Here is a 9,493-nt window from a genome sequence, read left to right on the forward strand (position 1 = left end):
TGGAATATTTTTTCCTTAGTCTGATAGTTCTGAAATTTGGCCACAATATTCCTTGGAGTTTTTATTTTAGGGTCTTTTTCAGAAGGTGTTCGATGAATTCTTTTAATACCTATTTTACCTTCTGGTTCTACTACATCTGGGCAGTTCTCTTTGATGATTTGCTGTAAAATAGTATCTAGGCTGTTTTTTTTTTTTCATCATAATTTTTGGGAGGTCCAATAATCCTCAGATTATCTCACCTAGATCTATTTTCCAGGTCTGTTGTTTTTTCCAAGTAGATATTTAATGTTTTTCCTAATTTTTCATTTTTTTGTTTTTTTTTTCTTGACTGATTTTTGGTGTCTCAATGAATCATTCATTTCTATTTGTTCAGTTCTGATTTTTAATGAGTTATTTTCTTCATTAGCTTTTTTACTTCTTTTTGTTTATGTCCAATTGAGTTTTTAAATGAGTTGTTTTGATCTATGGAATTTTTTCCCATTTCACTAATTTTTTTTTAAGTGAGCTATTTTCTTTTTCCAGTTCACAAATCCTACTTTCCTGGGAGTTCTATATCTTTTCCATTTCACAAATCTTACTTTCCTTGAAGTTCTTTATCTTTTCCAACTCACAAATTCTGTTTCCCTGTACTTCCTGGGAGTTTTTTACCTTTTCCAATTCACATTTCAGGAAGTTGATACTCTCTTGCTTCTTCTTTTCTTCTTCTCTTTCCTTTCCCCATTTTTCCTCTAGCTCTCTTTTAAGGTTTTTAATAGTCTCTTCTAGGAGAGCCTTTTGTGTTGGGGACCAGCAATTGTCTGAAGACTGTCTGCTCTTAGTCTCCTCAGGGTTGAAAACCTGCTCTCTTTCTGTATAGAAGCTATTGATTGTCCTTTTGATTTTTTTACTCATTTTTTAAAGCCTGTAGGGCAGGGATTCTCAAACTATGGCCTGTGGGCCAGATGAGGCTTCCTGAGGACATTTATGCAGTCCTCCGGGTTATGGCAAATGGGCTGAAGGGCAGAGACAGAATGTGACGTTTTGTTTTTACTATAGTCTAGCCCTCCAACAGTCTGAGGGACAGTAAATAGGTCCCCCTATTTACAAAGTTTGAGGACCACTGCTAGGGTCAGGAGGAATTCAGGGCCAGGAGGTTACCAGCTTCCTCTGCAGAACAAGGATAGGTGGATGGCCAGCCTGTCAACCAGCTACAAGGAGTGGCTAGGTATGGGAGTGCTCTGGGAAATAGTTCCCCACCAGAAGTGACTCAGGCCTGCATTACTGAGCTGTGGAGGTGCCTTGCAAAGAACCCTGCTGTGTGGATTAATGACTGCTCTGAAGCAAGAGGCTGAGCATAGAAAGTGTCACTATCCCAAGACAAAACCCATTGTGGGGCTGTGGGTATTAGCGAATAGTCCCACAAGACAGTGGAAATGACTCTGCCCAGGAAAGCACAGTCATGCTGGGGAAGTTCTATTGCACCAGACCGAACCCCTCACTGTGCAGATAAGAGGCTGTTCCAGGCTACATCCCCCTGCCATGTAGATTTGCAATTGCCTTGGCTGTGCCACAGAATGCAGCTGCACAGTTGTGCTGGTCTATGCTGAATCACTTCCAGTTTTGGGTGGGTACAGACAGATCCTGTTAGGTTCTGGCGTTTTTAGAGTACCCTGTACCTCTGGCTCTAATCTTTCTGCTGTTCCACTGCTTTGCAATCAAGGCAGAGCAGTCAGCCTATGGCAGAGTTGTCTCTACTACTTTTCTAGCTACAGAGGCTACCCCCGCCCTTGGTCCGCTCAGGATGCCAGTCTCTTCTATCTGTTCCCGCCCCTCAGGACAAACCTGCTCTGGCAGTCCTCTAGATTATCTTTAGTTGATAAGTCATTGTACTTTTAATCTTCATGAATTTCACCAGTCAAGCACTATTTTTGAGGCTGAATTCAACAATTGGTCATGAGAGCATGAGAGGAGCTTAGAAAGTTGTTTGTGCTTTCTCCACCATCTTGGCTCCGCCCCCCCCCCCCCCCCATTTCTCAGTAATTCTGCAAAAATCTGCCAGTAACAAGATTTAATACAATTTAGTGCAACCTTTCACATTTGGTTTTCCACTAACTAATTCATGTGGTGAAAACCATCTCAAACCTTATAGTTCTGATTCTATTAACAACTGAGCTATAAGAACATCAAATTAGAAACTCATAGTTCACCTGAAACTTCAGAGAATTTCAGTTTTAACATGCTGCTGTCATCTTTACCTAAACCCCATACCTGATAATGACACTTCCATCAACAATCTGAAGGAATAATCATTAAAAAGGAACCGTGATGGGCTGACTTAGAAATGAATCCTTCTGTTTCTTGGTATTATCAGAGACTTCAAAATAGAAAATGATTTAACTTTCTTTATAATTATCAGTGCAATTTTTACATGTAAAATCCTTAATCCAATTAAGAACTTATTACTAAAACATATTCAAGGTCTGTATATCCTGTTTGAAATATTAGGAAGCCATACACACAAACACAGACACACACACACACACACACACACACACACACATGCATGCACATGCACGCACACGCACACACGTACGCACACACACACAAATCATATATAATTTATCCTAGTTCTTAGAAGAAATAATATGTTCCTGTTGCTCTCTCTTACATTTCATCTTTGTCTTATTCCCCCCTTTTGAGAATATTATCTTCATATCATCCTGAAAATAATTTCAAGGACCTAATCTTATACATGAACTATTCACAAGTGGATGGCAAGTCTAAGAATATATTTACCTAGCTGCTTGGGGTATGGAGTTGGCTACAAATTCAGATTAAAAGAGTAAGATTTTCCCTACTTGCATCCTGTTATAGTAACTCAGATGTTCCATCATCAACCTAGTAATTAATAAGTTTAATATTGTATTTACAAAACTTTCACTGTTCACCTGCCCTGATTATAGAAATTTGCTATGAAGGGAATATGAGGAATATGGTTATGACATTATCAAGACTGCCTTCTCAAAGGTATGGACTGACCTAATGGGAAAAACTCCCTTAACTCTGATTCCCAGTATATCACATTTAACAGGCAATTATGTAACATAGTTCCACTTTATTTACAGGATATCAAAAGCCAAGCTCAGAATTAATCACATAGGAAAATTTCCTCTTCATAAAGGAAAGAGCACAATGAGGAAACTGAATCAAAAGTACCATACATTCACCTAGGCAAAATCATCCCTTCTGTTTTCTGAGACACAGATATCTACCTGTTCTCAGAGCCCTTACCCTTTGGACAGCAAATGACATTCCCCTTGAATGGTGAATTATTGAATTAATAATCCAGACAATCATACTTAAAATCAAAACTCAAAATAATATCAAATTACAGTTCCAAGAGATTTTCCCTCAGATTGCAATATTTTACTAATCACAACTTAGGGCTGGATCTATATTCTTCATGTTGCAACAACAGTTATCAATGAGTAAATGGAAGGAATTTCATTTATCCTTCACTTATAAATTAAGAGTAATCATATTCTGGAATTTCACACATACAGAGACTACATGATAATTAATTCAGATCCCCAAGAAAAATAATGGGGGTAAGTCTCCAGACTGACAGATCCATATTGCGTAAGGCAAATCTTTGAATCTGAGGTTTATTAAGTTGTTTCAAAGATGTAGCTTCGATAATGTTACTGATTAACATATACAATTTTATAATTTTCACAAGTGATGGTCAAATAATCCCAAATAAAGCTCATTCCTCCCTATATTACCCACTTTAAAGCAAAGATATTTAATGGGGCATTAAATATTTAACAGTTTTGAAATATTTCACCCCATTTTTTACACCTCAATTCATAACCTAACAGCATCCACATGAAAAGGAAAGGTGCTTTTTAAATGATATTTCTGACACAATGGTTCCCCAAATTTCACAATGTATGAAACAATTTAGTAAAACAAAAATAACATACACAATATCATGTATTTAAAACACGAAGCAATACTTATTATCAGCCACATATCATGAATTCAGTCAAATGCATTGCCAAATTATCTTATATAGAAAATTATTTACTTGATCACTTAAGGCATTCTATATTGATTATATTCAAGATCAATATAGAGTACTTACATTTGCTAACAGTTACATAGTGCTTACTTTACAATCATATAATTCTCACTACTACCCTGGGAGGTGGGTACTAACTACAATTATCACTTTTGCAGATTAGGGAACTGAAGTAAATAGAGGTGAAGGCCTTGCTAAATGTCACACAGTTAGTAAATTTCTGATGTTTGAGTTTGGGTTTTTCTGATCCATGTTTATTATCCCATAGCAGCCATATTTTGCATTAAGTTCTGATTTACCACAATTGTCCTGGCAGGAGAACATATCTCACTGTAAAAGAGACCACAGCATGATTTACTTTCAGGACAAACTTCAACCAAATTAAATCTGGATGTATAAATCACTAATGGTAACATGGAAAACATCCATTTTCCCAAAGGCCATTAGCAGCGCTTCAAATTTCAGGAGCCACAGTTTTCAGTTAACCCGTTTTCAAAGATTCATGGCACCACTTTCATATACCCTTTTTTTTTTTTGGTTCCTTTAACATCACCCTAGTGCTGTCAGTTTTTGTGTGTGTGTTCTTAACCTAACCCCACTCTAAACCCTAACTCACTTTGAGGGTTCATAAAGTACATGTTCATTCTTCCCTGAGACTTTTCCAGCATCAGTCTAGTATTAATAAGTTTAGCATTATTTGTTTGCAACAACAGTTATCAATGAACAAATGGAAGGAATTTCATTTATCCTTCACTTATAAATTAAGAGTAATCATATTCTGGAGTTTCACACATACAGGGACTACATGATAATTAATTCATATACCCAAGAAAAATAATGGGGGTAAGTCTCCAGACTGACAAAACTTTCACTTTTCTTCTGCCCTGATTATAGAAATTTGCTATAAAAGGAATATGAGGGATATGGTTATGGCATCATTTGAACCCTACGAAGTTCAAGACAAAGTTGCTTATTTCAGTGGACTACTTTTTTTACCAACATCACTTTCTTCAGCATTTGCTTTCTGGACTATTGGAGATAGGTATCTCATTATTGCACGATGTACTTTCCAGATCTCCTTTATCTCATTTGTTTATGGGAAAATGCAATGCAAGACCTTAGACTCTACTCTGAGGCTTTTCTTGCAGCCTTTTTCAAACATTAATTGTAGTGTGCTATATTGAAATAGCTTTAGTAATTCCATTTTATCCTTATCCACCATTTTGTGATGCTAATTTCCAACTCTTAAATCTTTAATCTGATCATTGGAATGTAACAAGACCTCCCCCCCCAACCCCAATCTCAATGTCACTCAATATCACTTATAGTATTGATACCCCAGGGTATTGGCCAAAGAAAGTCGAAGAATAGATTCATAGAATTAAATTTCACTATGTTTGAGCTCACAATTCCATTTACCTCATAGAAACCAAAGGAAGATGAAAAGATGGCCAGGCATATAAATTTGTGTCGTGAGCCTTTGACCAATAAGAAACTAGGTGTCTCAGTCAATACAACCTATGTTTTCACTCTCTTTATATGTTAATTGTGTACAAACCAAGGTTCAAGATCCTTGTGCTGACTGAGAGCCTTGGACCTGACCTATTTTGCATTCACATGCCTTCCTAAATAAATAATTTTCTGGATGAGTCTTGGAATTCTTATTTCTCTGTAACAGTTTCTGCTGAGCCATCCAAAAGGATATTTCAAGTTTTTGTGTGACAATTGGACTTTCATAGAAGGTGCTTGTTCCATGCTAGAATGCTCCAGTAAGATTTCTACTGAGGAACTTTTTGGGTGAAGGAAACCCCATCCTCTGATTTTTCCACTCCCCCAAACCACATCCAAATGGCTACCTTTACAGAGGTGAGTAGTCCCTGATGAAAGTACATAGGTGCTGGCTCTAGTAGAATAGTTGGCAAACTAAAGTTGTTTATATCACTGATTATTAACATTCTACTCACAGAAGAAATTAAATTAGGATGACAGCTCAGTGATTCATGTTTTCCCTTAATATTGAGGGTTTTACAAAAACTGCTTCAAGTGCCCATTATTATTGAATGAATAATGTGAGACCAAAATGTAGTTTTAAAGTGAATGATTGGAAAACTTGGATGAAAAAGTTAGAAATGCTAAATCAAAACACATTTGAAATGCTTAGATACATTTTTCTGTGATATGAATAGAAAGATTACCTCTATACAGTTAGAGGGAAATTAAGAAATCCAATCATGTACTAATATTTCTGGCAATAGACTGAAAAATGCCTTGACTAGGCAGGTACTGCCTAGCTTTGTACATAGTTTCTTAGACAAATATATATTTATAAAGTTTTAGTTGTCCTTCTGTCTAATTCTTCATGAAAGGTATAGCCAGCTAATGGCGACCCACTGAGACTCTGCTTTTATGATCAACATGAAATCCTGATATAGAGAATTATAGGAAGTACCCCCAAATACCAAGAAAACCAGAATAGACTCCATCTGAGTTTATGCCATATGCCATGTTTATTGTTCAGATGTCATTAATACTTTCGGAGTCTGTGGTTTCATGTCCAGAATTCACATCCTCCCAGTCTGGGCTACCTCCAAGATGGAGTCTATCTAGTGTCAAAGAAGTTTTCTTGGTATTTACCATGCTCTGAGTGTCTTATAGTTTTAGTGTCTGCCTCCATCTTGGCTCACGACACGAATTTATATGCCTGGCCATCTCTTTCATCTTCCTTTGGTTTCTATGAGGTAAATGGAATTGTGAGCTCAAACATAGTGAAATTTAATTCTATGAATCTATTCTTCGACTTTCTTTGGCCAATACCCTGGGGTATCAATACTATAAGAACAGGAAGCCATTTTTTGGCTACTTCTTCATATATCAGGGTTAGGTTTCATGTTGGTCATATTCTATATTTTGAGTCATGAGATGCATTATTTTTTTCGTTCTTTCTTTTTGTCCCCTTCTGCTTATAGTTCCACAAACAGGCCTTGGTTTTTTCCAGTATCTTTCAACAAGTCTTTTTCTTCTCTTCCAGAGGCTGGTTTGAGATAAGAATGACACTCTTCCTTTTTTTTTTTTTTTACTTGCTTAGTTTGGATCTTGGAGGTTGACAGTCTATAAAATGTCTCCTTTTGAAAACTTCAGTTTTGCCTCATTTTATGGAATTAGGCATTCATTGTAGGAATCATAATCAAAATGGCACTTTAGAATTACCTGCTGAGGAGTGGTGGTGTCTCTGTAGCTGGGCAGGATTGTCAGTGTGACATTGACATTGCCACTGATGCTCTTTGGGAGCTCTTATAACTCCTTGAGATTGTTCCCAAGCTATTGTCCATTGAGCTACTTAATGACAACTGGCACACGAAGAAGACCCTGCTGATCTATCATTTCTTCATGAAGGATTCAAGCAATTACCAAGTCATTATTCTCAATCTTCAGTGTCCCACCTAAGGGCTCTCCTACTCTCTTGTGGATATCAAGTATAGAAATAGCATCTACTGGTGGCAGCTTGTTGTTCACCGAGAGATGATTACTTTCTAGGCTAGATAAAGTTAAATCATAACACTTTGATGCCACAATGTCATAGACCTCCAAACCTAGCTGAAACTGAGGCTCCTTGAGAAAACCTACATTTATGAAAAAAGGCTGATGTCTTCAAGACTTTCATTCACCAGTTCCAAGTTTTATCACTCACAGCTTCAAATTTAAGATCTTCTAGTCTCTCGTGAATATTAGGGAAGGATTTTATAATTAAATTCTTTATGATAACCTTGAGGAAAATGAGGTGAATTCATGTCCCTGGAGATGAGAGCAACTCAGTGAGATTATCTAAACCTGCCGCATCTTTTTGGAAGATGCACTGAAGTGAGGAGTACTTAAGACAGGGAGACTAAGGCTATAATAGTCCAGGCAGTGTGTGGTGAGTTCTTAAGGCATGCCAGTGGCAGCTCTCACCCCATGGCCCTGGCCATCACTCCAGCCTCCAGCCCCTGGCTGCCACTACCACTGATGCCCACTGTGGACCAAGTTCCAAGCAGGATTGCAAATGCATAGAGGTGCTGGGTCTGGGCTCCCCTTGACTTGGTTTGGTTTCAGTGTCCCCTCCCACCCCTTGTTTTTTCCCCAATAAAGTCCAAGACAAGAGTCTCAGTAGACCATTGTCAGAAGAGGGAGCCTTGGGAGATTTGAAGAGGGGTAAAAAGATTTGGAGTATCAGCTGTTTTGAGTGGGAGAATGAATCCATCAGAGATGTTTAAAAGGATTGGTATGCACTGAAGGCTCAGTTGAGATTATGTAATATAAAAATGGAGTGGGCCCAGTTAGCGTGGGTTTCTGAATATCTCAAGTTCCAGGCTACAATTGTGTCACCCATACTCTAACCAGGATCAGGAGTTTGCTAATCTTAGACCAAGAAAGCAATGATCAGACTTTGCCCCAGATCAGGCAGTTTTGGACACACTGGAAGTTTGAAGGTTCCTGAGGAGCCTTTGAGATCTTTGAATAAGACAATATCTTCACATGCTGTAAAAACCTGTTCATGGCAAATGACTTTGAATGTGATAATAGTAATGCCCTGAGATTAAACATCCACCACATGTTCCACAACGAATGCCAAAAAGTACAGAGGAAAAAGGGTTCGTTGTCCAATATGCTTCCTGGATTGGCATGAAAGTGTTCTTCCCAGCCCGCCCTCCTGGGAAGTTGCTGCCACAGTCTTTAAACCAGCATGGGGTGTGTGTGTGTGTGTGTGTGTGTGTGTGTGTGTGTGTGTGTGTGTGTGTGTGTTGAGCCTACAACATCACTTATACTTTGAAGATGCACTGGAGTTAGATTAAAAGTACCTGGATTATGCATTCTTTTTTGTACTCAAGGATGGATTGAAATGAAATCCTCTGCTACTTGTTCTTGGAAGGTCCAATGTGCATCCAGCAAGTAATAGACACCTCAAAAGCTAATGAGGCAAATGCCCAAGTTATTTTTTGTTCCTATCATTCTGAGTTTCCTTCAGGGCTGACCTATACCTTAAAAAAAGGTGCCTGGGAGATGTATCTAAATTCAGTGATCTTAAGATCCATGTCTTTGAGCTGGAAGAACCCTTCCCTAAGAGATTGATAAGTTCAAATCCCTTCCAAGAGGTGAACTAAATGGCTTTGAACTCAGGTCTTCTGTCTCCAGATCCACCTTTCTTTCTAATACATACTTCTCTTTTCCTTGCTCCTGTGGTAAGGGATCAATGGGATATATTTACCTCCAAAAGGATTTTATAAAATCATTTGATTTTTAGTCATATCTGACTCTTTATGACCTCACTGTCCAAGAGCTTTTCTTGGCAAAGGTACTGGAGTTTGCAGTATTTGTTTTTGTAGTGGCTAGAAACTGGAAGATGAATGGATATCCATCAATTGGAGAATGGTTGGGTAAATTGTGGTATATGAA

General features: G+C 37.9%; 1 pseudogene; it reads right to left on the reverse strand.

Annotated features, from left to right (window-relative positions):
* Window positions 1-6,570: 6,570 nt before the first annotated feature.
* The window catches only part of LOC141549096 (protein PALS2 pseudogene), a 109,742-nt pseudogene continuing 106,819 nt past the window's right edge, over window positions 6,571-9,493 (reverse strand).

Source organism: Sminthopsis crassicaudata, chromosome X, assembly GCF_048593235.1.
Source record: "Sminthopsis crassicaudata isolate SCR6 chromosome X, ASM4859323v1, whole genome shotgun sequence".
In the NCBI taxonomy this organism is placed as follows: Eukaryota; Metazoa; Chordata; class Mammalia; order Dasyuromorphia; family Dasyuridae; genus Sminthopsis; species Sminthopsis crassicaudata.